Raw genomic sequence first — 17,476 nt, 5'->3', positions numbered from 1 at the left:
ACAGTATGTCATCTTATGTATTTATCTAAGGGCAGTAAGTGTTGTCCTATGTGAACTTGGATATTGATAACGGTTAAAAATAAATTGAGATATTGAGTCATGCTGGTTTAGCACACTTTCTGAAAAACTCAGCCTCGCATTTAGAACGCTAATTATTCTAACTCAACATGAGCACGTGCTAAAAAGTGCTGCATTGCTAGGCTTTACATTACAATCGTTATTTTTTAAACTAGGAACAGTAAATATACTACAATACAGTTCTATGGGGAAAAGAGAGAAACAACCCCAGCAAACTACTAAATATTCAAACACTAATTAATATCCATTTGTTATAAGATGGCAATGAATTTTGATTTAGGCAATAAAATTTCACATAATAATTGGCAAAATGTTTTTGCTCTCATTTTCTATAATCAAGGCAAGCCAATTCTGTCACACAGAAATTATATTAAATTTCTGGGGTTTGTTGAAAGAAATAGAAGAAATATCAATATTTCCTCATTTTAATTAAAAAATGACTGGGTTGGATTTTGTATTCTGTCATTCTTGGATCTCATTATTCATACTCCTCCAAATTATTTTTAATTCCACAGAAATATTTAGAAAGTGCTAATTTTAATTTCAGAGCGCTTGGCAGATAGTTAATTCAGCCCTTGTCTATTACCTAAGTTTTCACACTTAAGAATAACTTCTATGTTGAATCAGAACATAAAATAACTTCAACTGCAAAAAAAAAAAATACTTTCTAATTGTACCAGTTAGTAAGTGGCTGCTCACTTTATGCCTGAGTTTTGACAGACTCCAAGTTCATGCTTATTGCAACCCAGAAGAGATGCCCTGGTGGGGGCAGGGGGCACAGGAAATTTTTTTTTTCCACGCAGCCCCTGGAAGACATGCTAACGGCAAGCCCAGCTCCTGTGACTGTCGGATGCTCTGCTGCACAGCGTGAGCCCAGGCTTGCTGACTGGTGTGGCAGCCCACGGTCGCGCACAGGTACTTACAGCCACAGTGACATGGTGCTAAGCATGTTTTAAGACGAGTCCCAATCGAGCAGCATCTTATCCAACCAGAAACAACCCCACAATCCAGCTCTTTTTAGATGATCATCCTTGTATCATAACAGATTAAGGCTGCAGCTACTTTGGATTATGTTTAATCTAACCTTTATCCATTCACATCTTCACCTGAAACTTACAAGGACCAAGAGTCAATTGCCGGGGCATAATTCACAATGACACTGATCTTTCCTTCCACACTCTAATTATCTGGATTAAGAATAACACTTTTGAGTAATTATTTTCACATTGGATAAACATTAAGCTTTCCTGGATTTATCTGAGCTTTTTCCTAACATGAAATAGATCCAAGCGGGCTTAGAGGAACATAACTGACAGCAGTGACAGCTTAATCAAGGCAACCCTAAACAACTAAAACAATAAGGAAGTGTTTATTTCTCATTGTTTAGCAAAGTCGAGCTCAGAAAGTTAACAGGTTTGGTGGCACGAAGCCCCACCACCCTCAGTAGCCAATTGCAGAGCTTGGATTTTTTTTTTCCTTCTTTATAATCATTCAGTAATCCTCAAATAAAGTTCAGTCTCTGAAGCACAGGGAACAGCACTGATGACTGTATTGATGCCATTCATTGACTATACTGATACTACTTACAAACACTAGATATTCTGATCTTCCTAATTGGTAATATCACCTAAAGAGAAAGAACACATTATATTAGAATTGAGGTGTAAGATTATGATTATAGAGAATAAAACACTTGCTTTGTCACTTCTGATCACCATCTTGATCGCTCGGCCCAGTCTATCCAAGATTGCACGCAATCCCGAAAATTGCTATCACAAGCAAGCTGAGAAAATCTCCCAAGCTTGTCTTTGAAACCACCCCAGATCCATATACAGTTACTCACTAAAATCACATCACAAAACCCAATTACACTTTGGCTTTGCAGATCCACAGATAACCTCTTAAAGAGCAAACTCCCTCACTGTGTCGACCTCTGACCCCCAGCTCTTTTTCCAATCTGTAGCAGCAGGTCTGCCTGTCTCTCAACACATGAGGAGCCAAGACTTTGAAGTCAAAATGACATGTAGGACTTTTGAGTGGTGCCTGGTATTTGAAAATAAGCTTAATATTGCTAATATTTTGTTCTTGGCCCTTGGAAATATATATATAATATGTAATAAAATATAATATTATATATGTATATATTATATACAGCTGTGGAACTTACAATTAAACATTTCAATGGAGAAGTAGTTGGAATTATTTACTTGCTTTTATGGGAATGGCTAGATTCAGGAAAACTGTATATGTTTAAAAATCTAAGTTTCTGATCATTTTAATCAAGTTAAAAAATAATGCAAAAAAGGAAAGATTTCAAACAAATCCCAAATAAATATTTACAATGTGCAGAAGAATTGAGAGGTGACCCTTAGAGCAGTAACCCTTGCAAGTCCATGATTACATGTCTGTTTATGCGCATACAAAATTAGTCCTTGCACACATGATTCTCTTTAAGACACAGAAAGCTCTCAGTTTCATTCCATCTCCCTCATACATTCTAGAGAAGACATACAGCAGCGGGTGAAGTGCTAGCATTTTAACAGAGACGAATGTAAATTCTAACCGTGAAAAACTTGGCCTGCGATGTTGGCTCTTCCTCAAACCTGGAGTCTCGGCATTCTTTTATTTATCAGCTAACCTATCTATGCCCTTGAGCGTCCTCACCTACCAGCAGCAACAAGTGAGTTCACAGCCCTTGTGTGAACTGCTGTGGCATTCAGAGGTCATTTGCTTTAACTTCCCCAGCCTTCTCTCTGTAGGGTATGTCAGTGACCGTGACCGTCGAATGCCCATTGTAAGAGCCATGCAAAAGCATTAAGACAGGTCTAGGGAAGAATGTGGTTAGGAGAATGACTTTGCGTAGTCGAGCAAGGCATTCAGTAGTGGGACTAGTTGTATTTGGTTGAGTTGTTGGCCAAGAGGGTCCTGTGGAGATCCCCTAACAACCCAGGTAGATGCTAGCACAGAAGGTAGCTCTGTGAAAACTCTCAGTGGGGCCCCAATACAGAGGATAATATCTATCCACACAGCTCATTAAAGCTTGAGAGATCGAGCCGATGCTGTCTGGAGCCTTCAGCCCTATGTCCTAATCTCTTTGGCAAGAGAAGGTACTCTGCAGGCTATGGAAAGAGAAAACTGGACCTGAACCCAGACATAAAACCTCTGACTTACAATCTCTCCTGCCTGCCAGATGCTATGGGGCAACATAGCATCTTAGAACTTGTAGAAGCAGACAGCAGTGTTTGGTTTAACATGAGGCCTGTGCCCATGAGAGGGAGTCCATGCCATACACTGCCTGGATGGCCAGAAACTGGCAACTGGATAGCCCAGAGACATCAGATCAGTGACATTTCCAATCATCAGCAGAGATGCTTCCTCTCAGAGCAGATGGGTCTGGGTACAGAGACCCACATCAAGACACTCTACAAAGAGAAAGTCTAAATTGGAGTTTTCTTCCACGTTCCTCCCTTTGGAGACTGGAAATCCCATGGAAGAGGGAGAGGAAAATTGTAGGAGTCAAAAGGGATGGGAGACATCAGGAGAACATGGCCCACCAAATCAACTAAGCAGGGCACACATGGGCTCACAGAGACTGAAGCAGCAAGCATGGACGTGCATAGGTCTGTACCAGGTCCTCTGTATATGTCATGTCTGTGAGCTTTGCTTTTTGTGGAACTCCTAACAGTGGGAGTGGTTGTATCTCCGGCTCTTCTGCCTGCTCCTGAGACTCTTTTCCTCCTATTGGGTTGCATCTTTCCCCCTAGATATGAAGGCTTTTGCCTTGTCTTATTGTATCTTGTTTTGGCCTCTTTGGGTGTTGTCTTTTGGAGGACTGCCCTTTTATGAAGAAAAAACAGAGGAGGAGTAGATCTTGAGAAGAAGGGAGTAGGGATGGGAGCAGTTGAGGGAGAGGGAAATTGTAAACAAGATGTATTTATGAGAGAATCTATTTTCTTTGAAAAAGAGAAAAGGTTTTAGAAAGAAAGGATTTTGCAGTTGTTCTATCCAGTAGTGTCTATATTTGCACACAGAGCTGAACGAGATAAAATTGTTTCACTAAGTAAGCAGACACATCTTCAGCAATGGGCTCTATCTCCCAAAGCATGAACAAACACAGACATCCTCTCTTCACAACCTTGAAGAGTCTAAAACTACTCAGGCAAAGTATCTGAGATGCTATGTCAGCAAGAACAAAGCCGGGCTTGCGTGGGCTGTGCTCGCTATAATGGGCAGCAGCGATGGCAGCCCAGACATCAGTGCATTTATTTTCTACACACGAATGGAGGAGATGGGTTTACTGTGTACTGATGAGTCAGGAGTGCGTTTATGATAAACAACTGTGCAAGGAACAGCTTTGGCTAACCTTGGTAGTTTGGTGTAAGTGAGAAGGCTCAGGCTATATATAGTCAGTCATCCCTGAAGAAGAAGAAGCTGTGGTAGAGGAATCTGTAGACACTGTCACCATTTGCACTCAGACCAAGAGAAGGCATTGCCATCCCTCTGAGCCTCACCCTGGGGAGGCTTTGCCTTTCCCATGGGGCTGAGGCACTGGGGTCTTTGACATAGCTGTGCCCCTGTCTACAGCTCACATTCACTTAAGATTTCATGTGCTCTTTACACATTTCTTCTGCCATAAATAGATGCTGACCTCAGTTTCTCCTCCCTCCACTCCTTTCAGCTCTCCGCCCACCCTCTCTCCCAGGTCTACTCCCACACACATGTCAATTGCATTTTAGGGTTAATTGCCATAGGTATTTATTTATCCATGATGCTGGAGTAGCTGTTTGTTCTATTTAATTGGGAGGTTCACTGTTCATGCTTTAGCTGCCCCTTTGAAAAATTAACTAGGATTGGTATGCAAAATGAAAAAAGAGGGGTTTTTTTGTTTTTATAAAAATAGAAAAAAGTCCTAAAATAAAACAAAATAAACAAAAAAGGAAAATTAGCTAAATGAATAGCAGTCTAAAAGAACAAAATAATAATATGAATTAAAGTAAACTACAATTTACTATAACTACTAAGTCCCAAATTATCATTTCTATGGTTTACAGTTATTACAGATTCCCCAGTAGCACTCTATGCCCGGTATATAATGGTGAAAAAATAAAATATTTTTATTAATTTTGCGTTTCTAAATATATGTGAAGAGGAAAGAGTAACATGGGGAAACATACACACATAAATTTTTTGAAATATGAAAAACCCCAAGCATATTACCATGTCTGAAAACATTCTGACATTGAAAATATAATATAAACGAAAAATTTTCAAGGAGAAAAAATGAAGTGTTTGGTGGATGAAGGTGTGAAATCTGCATGGTTGACCGTGCTTTGTAAACGTTTACATTATCCTGAGGCGAGTCATACTTGCGGACTTCCTGGACACTGCGTAACTTTACCCAGAGCTGTAGAAGCGTCATTTCTCATACAGATGTTGTGCAAGGGCTGTAAGGCATGTGTTCCTGACAACCCCGACAATCCCTTCTCAACAGTTCTTACAGAGAGGGCAAGGCTACATGACAGCCCCAGATGGTCTGCAAGGAAAATGCAGAAAAAGTTCCATAATTGATTTGCTGTTTGCTGAGATACCCTATATGTTCAGCTTCAACTTTTACCTAATCCATCCATTCCACCTTTGTTATGTTTTGCCTTTTTAAAAAAAAGGAAATCCCAACAGGGGTTGAGTTTATATGCTTAGTTATAAAAAAAAAAAAAAAAAGACCCAGAAACTTGGGTGAAGTAACAGTCCCTCTAGAACTTTGCTCTGTTGTTCCACTGGGAAGGCTGTTGACATCCATGCATAGTCAGTCTCCAGAAGGCTCCACCAAGATGCTTCCTTGTGGTCCTTGTTCTTTTTTGAAGTAACCTTCAATGTATTGTCTGCATGGCTACCATGAGTGGTGCAAAACAAAATTGCCGTAGTGGGAGGTGAAGGAACAATGGTATCAGTAGATGCTGTGGGAGGGGGAACTCAGTGCTGTGCCACTTATTACAGGGAAGTTTCATTTTGTTTTATGTCACATGATCTCTTTTGACTGGCTTTTCTCTGGCTGCTGTGCTGGTTTTGGAGGCAAAGGCTCAGGACTCTGGCAAAGGGCTTTGCCTTTTCCTTGTATTAATGGTATTCAATCAATACCATGAGGATCTGCTGGAATCCAAGGAGACTGAGATAGAGCAAACACCCACGTTGACTTAAAGCTCCCAAAGCTTGATGATGGATGTAAGCTCATTGTGTTGTTGTTTCTCTAGAGGGAGAAAAGACGGGAGGGAGTGAAAGTGCTCCGAGCTGGTGGCCTTTTAGTAACTCATGCTCTGTTAACCTGGTTTACACTAGGCACGCTGTTCAAGCACTCTTTTATGTTATCCAACACAAAGCACTGTGCAACTAAAGCATCAGGAAAGTAAAAGGAGGGGTAAACCCTCAATGGGCTTTCTAGTCAACTCTACTAATCTCTTCTGATTCTACTCTTTAGTTGAAACTATCTCAGTGAAGATCATAGTTGGATGAAAAAAACGTTTCCATGTACTAAGACTTGAGATAGTTTCAGCTATTGCTGATTCGTTGTCAAATACATTGAAGCATCATCTTCTGAATGTTCAGTAGAGGCCTGTGTATTAAAGGAATTGGCTAGGGAAGCACTTCTGGAAGGTGGTAAAAACTTAAGGAAGTTAGTCCTATGGAAGATCTTTAAGTCATTGGGGCAAAGCCTCCAATGTGATAGTGTATACCATTGTCTTCTAATTTTTCAATATAATTGCTTTACAGTTGTAAAGGTTCTTGTTTAGCCACAGACTCCCATCACAGAATACACATTACCACAGGATAAAAACCACAAGGCTAGCCAATCATGGACTTCCTTCTTGTGATAGAACATAATTATTTGTTCTTTCACAAAAATAACATTTTTCTTCTTTATTTCTGCTTTCTGATAATTTTGTAAACATTTAGATTTATATCAAGAGAAACTCCAAGCCAAACCACAATTACAGAGATTCACCCAAGAGTCTTGATTTCTGTGACTTCAGTCTCTTGGTTTGCCATAGTGGACACCTTTAATATCTACAAAGACTCAAAAACCAGGATGGAACTTTGGACCCAAAAAGTTGATCCACTTTCATTGATCCACAAATTAAGCTAGTTCATTTGAAGAAGTAGGGTGCAAAACCAATAACCTTTTACTTCCTATTCCACTAAGAATTTCTAAATGGACTAGCTAGGAAAAGATACCTTGTTAAAGTCAACAGACGATAACTGAAAAGGTTGCCTCTTTCTTCAAAAGTCCAGACACCAAAACAATAACTCGGGAAACTACATGAGAACTTAAATATGGAATTAAACATAGTTGAGAAAACTACACAAGAACAAAATGAGGATTTCAACCAAAAGAAATTACAAAAAGAATCCAACCGAAATTTAGGAACCAAAGAAGACAACTAATCTGAAAACGCTACAGAATCCATTAACTGCTTACTAGTTCAAGCGGGAGAAACAGAAAGTTCAAAGACACACCAGTTGAAATTTCCCAGCAAGAGCATCAAAAGCATAGATAATTTTTGGTAAAAGATTTTTTTTTTGGTATTCAAACAATGTGAAGTGGTGTTTATTATTGACTTCACTAATAATGTGAATTACATTAAATTATTTGTGAATATATGGACCCCACTTGGTCATATTGTATTTCCCTTTAACATATTGGTAAATATAAAGGATTTTGTACCTGTGTCCATGAAAGATATCAACCCGTTAGTTTTGTATCTGGTACATATATGGTTTGAGTATTAGAAAGTATTTGTCTCACAAAAGGAGTTGAGCAGTGTTCACTCTCCTTATATTCCCTGGAATTGTGAAGAATTGGCAACTAAACCTCATAGAATTTGTCAAACAATGAGCAAGAGATTGTTGATGTATCATTCTGGAGAAAAGAAGATCCAGAGCTTGAGGTAACATCACACAAGAAAGTTTTAGCTGTGTTACCCCATGGTATTCAGAAAATGAGAGGGCAAGAGAACAATAAGGAAAGCTACACCCCCATGCCTCTATACTCATCACTACTTAATATAATCATAATCATCACATAAACACCATTCATCAGGTCCCACCTCTCTGTACTATTATAATTGGTACACTTGGTGTAGTCTATATTAGAACCACAGCAACACTAAATTGTACAGTACACTATAGACCTGTATGGGCTGTTGTTTTACTCTCCTTTATTTACAAATATATGTATTCTTTTTAATTTGTTTTCAGACTTCATGACTCATGCAAGTCAGGTCCTGTATGAAGTTTAGGACTGTATGCCATAATTTCCAGATAGATGTTCATTTTCTGATTACCTATTATTAACCTCTAGTACAGTTCTATTGTTTGAAGTTTTGCTGAATGGTTTCTGTTCTTTTCTGTGTAAATGTACTCTCCATCATTAAGAAGCTGATCTTTTGTGAATGGCCATGTATACTCAAAACCAAAATATATCATATATATTCTTTCTCTGGGGTATTTGGCTAATAACAATTAAGTAAATTTAATTGATGATATACATATAGCATCATGTGTATTGTTGCAGCTGTTTTGTCAAGAGGATCTAGCCTTGATCATAAGAAGAGTATTTAAGTTTCCAGTTATAGCAATTTCTGACTTTCTTTCTTTTGGAAATTTGCTACAAACATTGATCTTGTGTATAGCATGCTTTGGTATGTATAGACAGGTTTAGAAATGTGTGTATTCTTGAATATAAAATACATATTTTGATGTACAACATCCCTCTTAAATCTAATTTTATTTTTCTAAAGTCTGTTGTGTCTTAAAATTTATAACTGTTCAGCCTTTCTAATTTTGAGGGTTTTCAAATTTAATTTTGAGAATTTCATAAGGAAGTATTTTATTTTCATCACTCACCTCCCCCTCTTCTTTCTCCAGCTCTCATGTCCTGCACACTTTTTAAATGGCTGACCTCTTAGGATAAGCTAATCTTTAGGGCTGTGGCTCTCAACCTTCCTAATGCTGCTGTAGCATTATTCCATTGCTACTTCATAACTATAATCTTGCTACTGTGATGAATGATAATGTAAATATCCAATCTGTGACCCACTAAGGGGTTGTGACCCACAGTTTGAGAACCGTGGCTCTGGGGTTTTAATTCCTGGGAAAGACTGACTCTTAGGAATTACCAGTTGCCTAAAGCCCTTCAAGAGCTAAAACCTTTTGAGAATTCCCCATCCACATTAGATTGTCAATTCGTATTTTAGATGGCTTAGTGGTTTAGAGCATTGATTGCTCTTCCAGAGGACCCAGTTCAGTTACCGCATGTCAGCTTACAACTGTAATTTTAGTTCCAAGTGATCTGCTATGTTTACCCACACATAAATGGAGGCAAAACAGCAATGTGCATAAAATAAGATTAAATAAATCTTTAAAAATGTTAATGTTTATTTTTGAGATTTTATTTTATTTTTACAATGTCTCTGATGTGGGAGTGATTTCTTATTAATAAAGAAACTACCTAGACCCATTTGATAGGCTAACCCTTAGGTAGGCGGAGTAAACAGAACAGAATGCTGGGAGAAAGAAGCTGAGTCAAGGAGTCGCCATGATTTTCCCACTCCAGGCAGACGCAGGTTAAGATCATTCCTGGTAAGCCAGCTCGTGGGCTACAGCAGATTATTAGAAATGGGCTAGTCCAGGTGCGAGAGCTAGCCTAGAAGAGGCTAGATAGAAATGGGCCAAGCGGTGTTTAAAAGAATACAGTTTCCGTGTAATTATTTTGGGTAAAGCTAGCCGTGTGGCCAGCCGGGTGGCAGGAAGCGGCCCGCTGCTCTTACTACAACATGTCTCCCTTCACTTTCCACCCTCCAAGTCCTCTGAGACACCCCTCCTTGCTCTTCAATACATGGCCTCTTTTTTTTCATCAATTGTTATTGTACATACATATGTAGTTGTATGTACATATGTATTTCTAAATACAAGTGTAAGTCCATGTAACGTTTACATGCATATGTGTTTTAAGGGCTGACTGTTTTAACCCCAGTAGCCAATTGCTGTGTTTTTCCCTATGAAGACCATTTTTCCTGCTCCCAGATTTACTCAGTTGCTTATAGTTATTAGTGTAGGGTTGAGGCCTGTGGCTTTCCCCCATCCAATTTGATGTGTTTGTGGGTGTCCTCCTTTTCCAGATCATATTTGGGTGGTCGTGTTGGTGAGACTTTATAGGTTTAGCTTCTGATCTGACTACCATCTGCATTGTTCCTGCTCCGTAGGTGTTGGAGTGTTTTATAGATGTATCCACTAGGAATGGGCTCCTGAACTCAGCCTATTGGTTGGTTGTGATTTTCTGTAGGGGTCTCTGTCTATTGCAAAGATAACTTGGTGGTGTCATTTTTAAGCTACCATTTTTAAGCTGAGATTTCCTGAGTTAAGCTTTCCTATGATATATAAAAGACACTGTACAGGAGTAGGTGTTCTGTCCTGGTCCTTTGGCTCTTAAAATCTTTCTGCTCCTTCTCCTGTGGTGTTGCCTGAGTCTTAGGGATAGGCATTGTGTTGTAGATGTACCAATTGTAGTTGCTTATCCCACAGGCTGTTGTCCTCTGCATTTTTACCAACTGTGGCTTTCTGTAACGATCTCTATGTCTGAAAATTCAGATTGGACTAATACTACTCTGTTATATTTTTCTCATAAAATTTGCTGAATTTTTATACTTGAATTGGATTTTATATCTATGTTTTTTCTTTTGATTTGGGGATTATGTTTTTGTTCGTCTGTTTCTTTAGACAAGGTCTTGCTCTCTAGCTCTGTATGAGTCCAAATTCATATTTTTTTCCCCCTTCTCTGGAGTGCTTGGATTCCAGGTATACTTCACCATATCAGGTTTTGGTCTTGCTTTGTCATTCATTTTAACAATCTGTCTACTAATTGGCATATCGATACTATTAATGTTTTAAATAATTTTATATGATTAGGTTAATATTTAGCATTTTTATGATTTTACTTTATTATAACCTTGAATACAAAGCATTTAGTCATTTCACATTTATATACAAACCTTTTGTTTTCATTGATGTTCCCTCCCTTACTCTCTTTCCCATTCCCTTCTCTCCACCTGTTGTAACCCCCTTTTTCTCTCGCCTTTGGTTCCCTTTCTACCTTTGTTTCACATGTATTCTGTTACTCCTCCCCCTTTTCCATAGGCCCTCATGCCTTCCTCTTGTAATTTCCTTTCCAGTTTCACAACTTATACCCTGTGCACACAAATATAACACATAAACAATTAAAACACTCGTCTGTATATAAAAGAGATCATGTCACTGAGAGAAACAATTAATAAATGGGGCCTCCTGAAACTGAAAAGCTTCTGTGAAGCAAAGAACACAGTCAACAAGACAAAATGACAGCCTGCCAAATGGGAAAAGATCTTCACTAACTCCACCTCAGACAGAGGTCTGATCTCCAAAATATACAAAGAACTCAAGAAACGGGTCATCAAAAGAACAATTTATACAATAAAAAAAAAATAGAGTATAGACCTAATCAGAGAACTCTCAACAGAGGAATCTAAAATGGCTGGAAGACACTTGAGGAAATGTTCAACATCCTATGTCATCAGAGAAATGCAAATCAAACAACTCTGTGATTCTATCTTACACCTGTAAGAATGGCCAAAATCAAAATCCACTGATGACAACTTATGCTGAAGAGGTTGTGGGTACACCTGCATTGCTGGTGGTAGTGCAAACTGGTACAGCCTCTTTGTATGTCAGTGTGGCGATTTCTCAGAAAATGAGGAAACAACCTCCCTCAAGACCCAGTAATACCACTTTTGGGTATATATCCAAAGGACACTCAATCGTGCCACAAGGACATGTGCTCAGCTATGTTCATAGCAGCATTTTTTGTCATAGCCAGAACCTAGAAACAACCTAAATGCCCTTCAACTGAAGAATGGATAAGGGAAATGTGGAACATTTACACAATGGAGTACTAGACAGCAGACAAAAATAACAACATCTCGAATTTTGCAGGAATATGGACAGAGCTAGAAAACATCATTTTGAGTGAGGTAACACAGATACAGAAAGACAATTATCACATGTACTCACCCAAAAGTGGTTTTTAAACATAAAGCAAAGAAAACCAGCCCACAAATCACATTCCCAGAGAACCTCAAAAACAATGAGGACCTCAAGAGAGATATACATAGATTTAATTTACATGGGAATTAGAAAAAGACAAGATCTCCAGAGTAAATTGGGAGCATAGGGACCTTGGGAGAGGGTTGAAGGGGAGGGGAAAAGTACGAAGGGGAGCAGAGAAAAATGTAGAGCTCAGTAAAAATAAAGAAAAAAAAGAGAGAACATGAAGTATTTTTTCTGAGTTTGGGTCACTTAACTTGCTATAATATTTTCCAGAACCATCCTTCCTGTAAATTTTATTTTTTCTTTATTGAATAAAATTCCACTGTGAATATGTACCATATTTTTTTGTATCCATTCATTTCTTGATGGACATATGGTTTGGCTTCATTTCCTAGTTACTGTAAATACTGCAGCAATAAACATAGATGTGTAAGTATCTCTTTGGCATGGTGAGTTAAGAGTTCTTTGGATATTTGCCCAGAAAAATGTATAACTGGATCATATAGTACCTCTAGTTTTACTGTTGTGAGACATCTCTATAATGATTTCCACAGTGACCATACCAGTTTACCTTTCCACCAGCAGTGTCTAAGGGTTCCTCTTCCCCACGTTTTCATAAGCATTGTTGTCATTTGTTTTCTTGGGGAAAGCCATTCCAACTGGGCTTAGATGGGGTCTCAGAGCAGTTTAAATTTACATGTCTGATATATAAGATACTGAATAGTTTTACAGTATTTATAGGGCGTTGTGCTTCTCCTAATGTTAACTGACTGTTCATGTCATTAATCTGTTTGCCCACTGGAAAATTTCTGTTTCTGGTGTTTGAGACCCGCAGTTCTGTATGTATTATAGGCAATCGCCTCTGTCTGAAGTATACCTAGTATAGATTTTCTCTTGTGGTGTAGGCTGGCTTTTTATTCTAATAAAGTTTTCTCTGCTGTGAAGCGGTATTTTCATGTCATTTGATCCCATTTGAAAATAGTGGGTTCTTTCCTCCAATGTTGGAGTACTCTTCAGAAGGTCCATGTTGGTGCCTATATCTTGACATGCTTTCCAATAATACTTTTAGCATCTGAGGTTCTTAAACTAAGGTTTCTGTTGCCTTTGTAAATGACTTTTCTACATCACCAAACATGGTTCTGTTTTCATTCTCTTGTATGTGGACATCAGTTTGCCAATACCAGCCATTGAATTGACTGTTTTCTTTACTATGAACATTTGTCACAATTTTGAGAAAATAAAAAGTGTTTAAAGCTATATATATTTTTTTTTTATTTTCTCTGTCCTCAATACTCTTTGATTGGTTGATGGATCCAATTTGTTTTTTGTCCGTTACCATACTATTTTTGCCATTATGGCTCTGTAGTATAATTCAAGGTTCGATTTTGTGACACCTCCAACACTCTCTGGTCAGAATTGCTTTGACTATTCAGGTATTTTATATGTCTGTATGAAATTTAAAATTGGTTTTTATGTTCTGTACAGAGCATCATTGGAATTTTGATAGTGAATGCATTAAATCTTCCGACCAGTTTTTTTTTTCTCTACTTCAGGTGTATTTGTTAACTTCCCAGTTTACCTCACATTCTTTTCCAATATACAGCCATGAATCTAAGGTCACTGTTCTGCAACGCACTAGAATGACTTATGCTTGTGGGTAACTCTCTACAACGCTGACGAAGGGACACTACAGACATGCCACTATTTAAGCACACACCCCCTTTGCATTAAGAGGCAAAGTGGCTCAAACAGGACAACAAAACACTGGACAAAAACCAAGTAAGAGTAACACTGCTAACTTCCTACATCTGTTGCTCCCATCGTCAGTGCACAGCCCAGGTCGGCCTGCTGGGAGTTTGTCTTCTCTCTCAAATATTAAACGCCTTCAGTGTGTCTGAGTTTAAATCTTCCAGTGTTAAGTGGAAGGCTGATATGGATGAAATGATTGTCACAAGAGTCTAGGATAGAGAGGTATAAGGCAAGCGAATAGCACCACTGGGTGCTAGCCATGCGCACACTTTAGTAAGACCAGACCACCCAGGCTGGCTGGGCTCAGAGGCAGACCCAGACCTTGTAAGTCATTCTTACTTTATTGGGTTCTTGTTTGTTCCATATTTCCTTGTTCCACTATTTTCTAATTAGGACAAGGTGAGAGGAAAGGTTCAATTAGTCTAAGAATACTTAGCCACACCTCACACTGTCTTACTCTAATATTTTTACCCTTCTGAACATACACCTAATTTCGACCTACAGATGTTTTAAAGATAAACAGTAAAGTCAGCTGAAGAGACAGGTGAGACATGGGGCTAAGGACTGGCACCACCCTTGGGCACGGCTCTGGTGAGTGAGCTGCTCAATGGTGGTGGCAGAACCACCTAGTGAGTCTTCTCCAGGAAAGCCTTGCAGCACCTGAGGCATTGCTGGTACACCACTTCGAAGTCAGAGTCATTGCCATAATAGGGATCTTCAATAATGAGTTGTTTCTGTAGATCATAGCTCCCAAAAGTAGCTCAATTTTAGCTTTGCACTTTTTAACTTGATTACTTTTTCTATTCAAATCTCTCAGATTGCTTTCATCCATACATAGTATATAATCGAATGTGGCAAAGTCTTCTTTTGTAACCTGTCTTGCCTTATGGGCTGTGCTAATGCCATGATTTCTTAGGCAGCTGACAGCTCTTGGGTCTGGGGGCCGGCCCACGTTCCAGTCGGAAACAGCGCTGCTGTCAATGACCCAATTAGCTGAAACATTCTCTTCAGTTACCAGTTTCCTGACAACTGCTTCTGCAATGGATGAGCGGCAAATGTTACCGAGACACACGAACAACACCGACTTGGACCCAACCTCTGCCATCTTCCCGTGCAGACCCTGGCGCCCAGAGACGGCGTAAAGACGTGGCCCAACCAGTTTTTATAAATTAGCCATTTTCACAATATTAACTCCACCTTTCTAACCGCACAGTTAGGTCCTTCACAGCAAGATGACAGTCTTGCATCAACTCTCTCCTAGTTTGCCCTCCACTGCCACGATAAAATACTGCCCAAAAGCAAATTTGAGAGAGAAGGGTTTCCTTATTTTATATAGTCATATATACAATATATGACTGAGAGAAGTTGGGACATTCAGGGGGCCCAGGCAGGAACCATGGATGAAAGCTGCTTATCAGTTTGCTCAGTTCACCTTCTAAACCAAAGAAACCCAGGTTTCTTCAACATCAATCATTAATCAAGAAAATGCCTCACAGATATGCCCACAGGCAAGTCTGATGAAGGAAATCCCTCAGTTGAGGTTTCTTCTTGTCAGATGACTCAAGTTTGTGTAAAGCTGGCAAAACTAAGTATTCACTCTCTCTTTTCATCTCCAAACTTACTAATTTATGTCCCTCTCTTTTGTTGATTTGGCTAATGGTTTGTCCATCTTTTTATATTCTCAAAGAACTTATTTTTAATTCCATTAATTACTTGTATGCACTTTTCATTTCTATTTCATGGATTTCTGTTTGGTCTTTTAAAACTTAAGTGTATTTATTTTATTTTATGTATTTGAGTACTTTTCCTGCATGTTTGTATGTTCAACATGTTTGTACTGTGCTCCTATACATAAAAAGACGCCATTTACTGCTCTGGAACTAGAGTTATGGATGATCTCATGCCACTGTGCAGGTGCTGGGGACTGAACACGGCGCTTCTGCAGGAACAGCAAGTATTCTTTAGAACTGAACCAGTTCCAATTTTTCTCTGCAGTCCCAGCTTTTCTCTTGATCATTAGCATTCCTTTTCCTCTACTGCTGCTGGGTTTGGTTTGTTTCTAATGCCTTAAAGCATATCATTGGGTCATTTATTTGATCGCTCTCTATTTTCCAACACAAGAACACAGAGCTCTAAACTTTGATCTTAGGGATACCACCATCTTATCTTACTAGTTTTGAAATGCTGTGTTTTTATTTTCATTCGGTTCTAGGAACTTTTTGATGTTCTTCATTTCAGGAATGTGTTCTTTAATTTCCACTAGTTTCTGCATCTGCTGTTGATTGCTAGCTTTATCATTTTGTGGCCAGATAAAATGCAAGAGGTTATTTCAATTTCCTTGAATCTATTGATGAACTTTTATGTTCTCATATGTGATGTGTTTTGGAGAAATAGCCCATGAAATTCTAAGATAACATTCTAAAGGTTATGTTAGAAAGAAATATGCTGTAGGTATCTGCTAAGTCACGTAATCTATAGTGTCATTTGACTCTAATATTTCTCAGTTTTTGGTCTAGGCAACTTACCTATTTGTCACAGTGAGTATCAACATGGTGGGTTATTATGGTGTTAAAGTTAATCAATTGCTTTTTATCTAGTAGTGTTTGCTTATAAAATTGGAAGCAACTACTTTTGGTATATATTTGGAATTGCAATGCTTTCCTGATCAATTGTTCCCTTAAACAGCACTAAAGGGCATTCTTCCTCTTTTTGGACTAGTTTTTGTTTGAATACTACTGTGTTTGTTATTAGAAAAAGTGACTTTTACTGTTTCATATAACTTAGAAAAATCTTGATCCATCCTTTCAGCCTAAAGTTGTGTCTATCTGTAATCTTGAGATATGTTACTTGTAGACAGCAAAAAGAAATCGTGTGTGTGTGTGTGTGTGTGTGTGTGTGTGTGTGTGTGTGTAATATTAATGTCTTCTGAGTAGTTTTAGTTTGGGGTCTACTTTTCCCACTATGAAAATTGCTGTGTCAGCTTCTTTGCACCTTCTATTTGCTTAATGGATCCATTTCCAAATTTTGACTCTCAGTTTTTGGATGCTTTTGCCAGTAATGTGTATTTCTTGGAGACAACAGATAGTTGTATCTTGTTTCTAAATTCTTTTAGTCTGCTTCTTTTAAATATCAAGTTTAGGTTATACATAATATTAATGGAGGAAGGTAGAATATATTTTAAAATCTTACTTCTAAAATTGTATGCATAGATAATGTATGTGTTAAAAACTTATATATAGACATTGGTATACTATTCATAGTATACTCTGCTGAGCTTTATTTTATATTCTACATCATGGATGTTGTTCCATAATACTGACCATACCTATATTGTCAACAATATGATGTAAAATATGACATTTGCAACAGGACTAATCCTGCCTCTCACATAAATTAACATTTAGGTGATTCCTTGTATTTTGCTAGTAAATATTGCCAATGGATATTTGAGTACTGTGTGATCAAGTGTCTTTCAGAGAGCATCTAGCGTTTGATTTCTCAGCTGATCAATCTTTGT

General features: G+C 38.4%; 1 long non-coding RNA gene and 1 pseudogene across 1 annotated transcript in view; one reads left to right on the top strand and one right to left on the bottom strand.

Annotated features, from left to right (window-relative positions):
* The window catches only part of LOC121450198, a 72,735-nt gene that overhangs the window by 27,174 nt on the left and 28,085 nt on the right, over positions 1–17,476 (top strand). The window lies entirely within an intron of this gene.
* LOC121450191 lies at positions 14,520–15,064 on the bottom strand (annotated as a pseudogene).

Source organism: Microtus oregoni, unplaced genomic scaffold (assembly GCF_018167655.1).
Source record: "Microtus oregoni isolate MIOR12 unplaced genomic scaffold, Mior012 000000F_ref0000247, whole genome shotgun sequence".
NCBI classification, from domain to species: domain Eukaryota; kingdom Metazoa; phylum Chordata; class Mammalia; order Rodentia; family Cricetidae; genus Microtus; species Microtus oregoni.
This window is presented reverse-complemented; position numbering and strand designations above follow the sequence as displayed.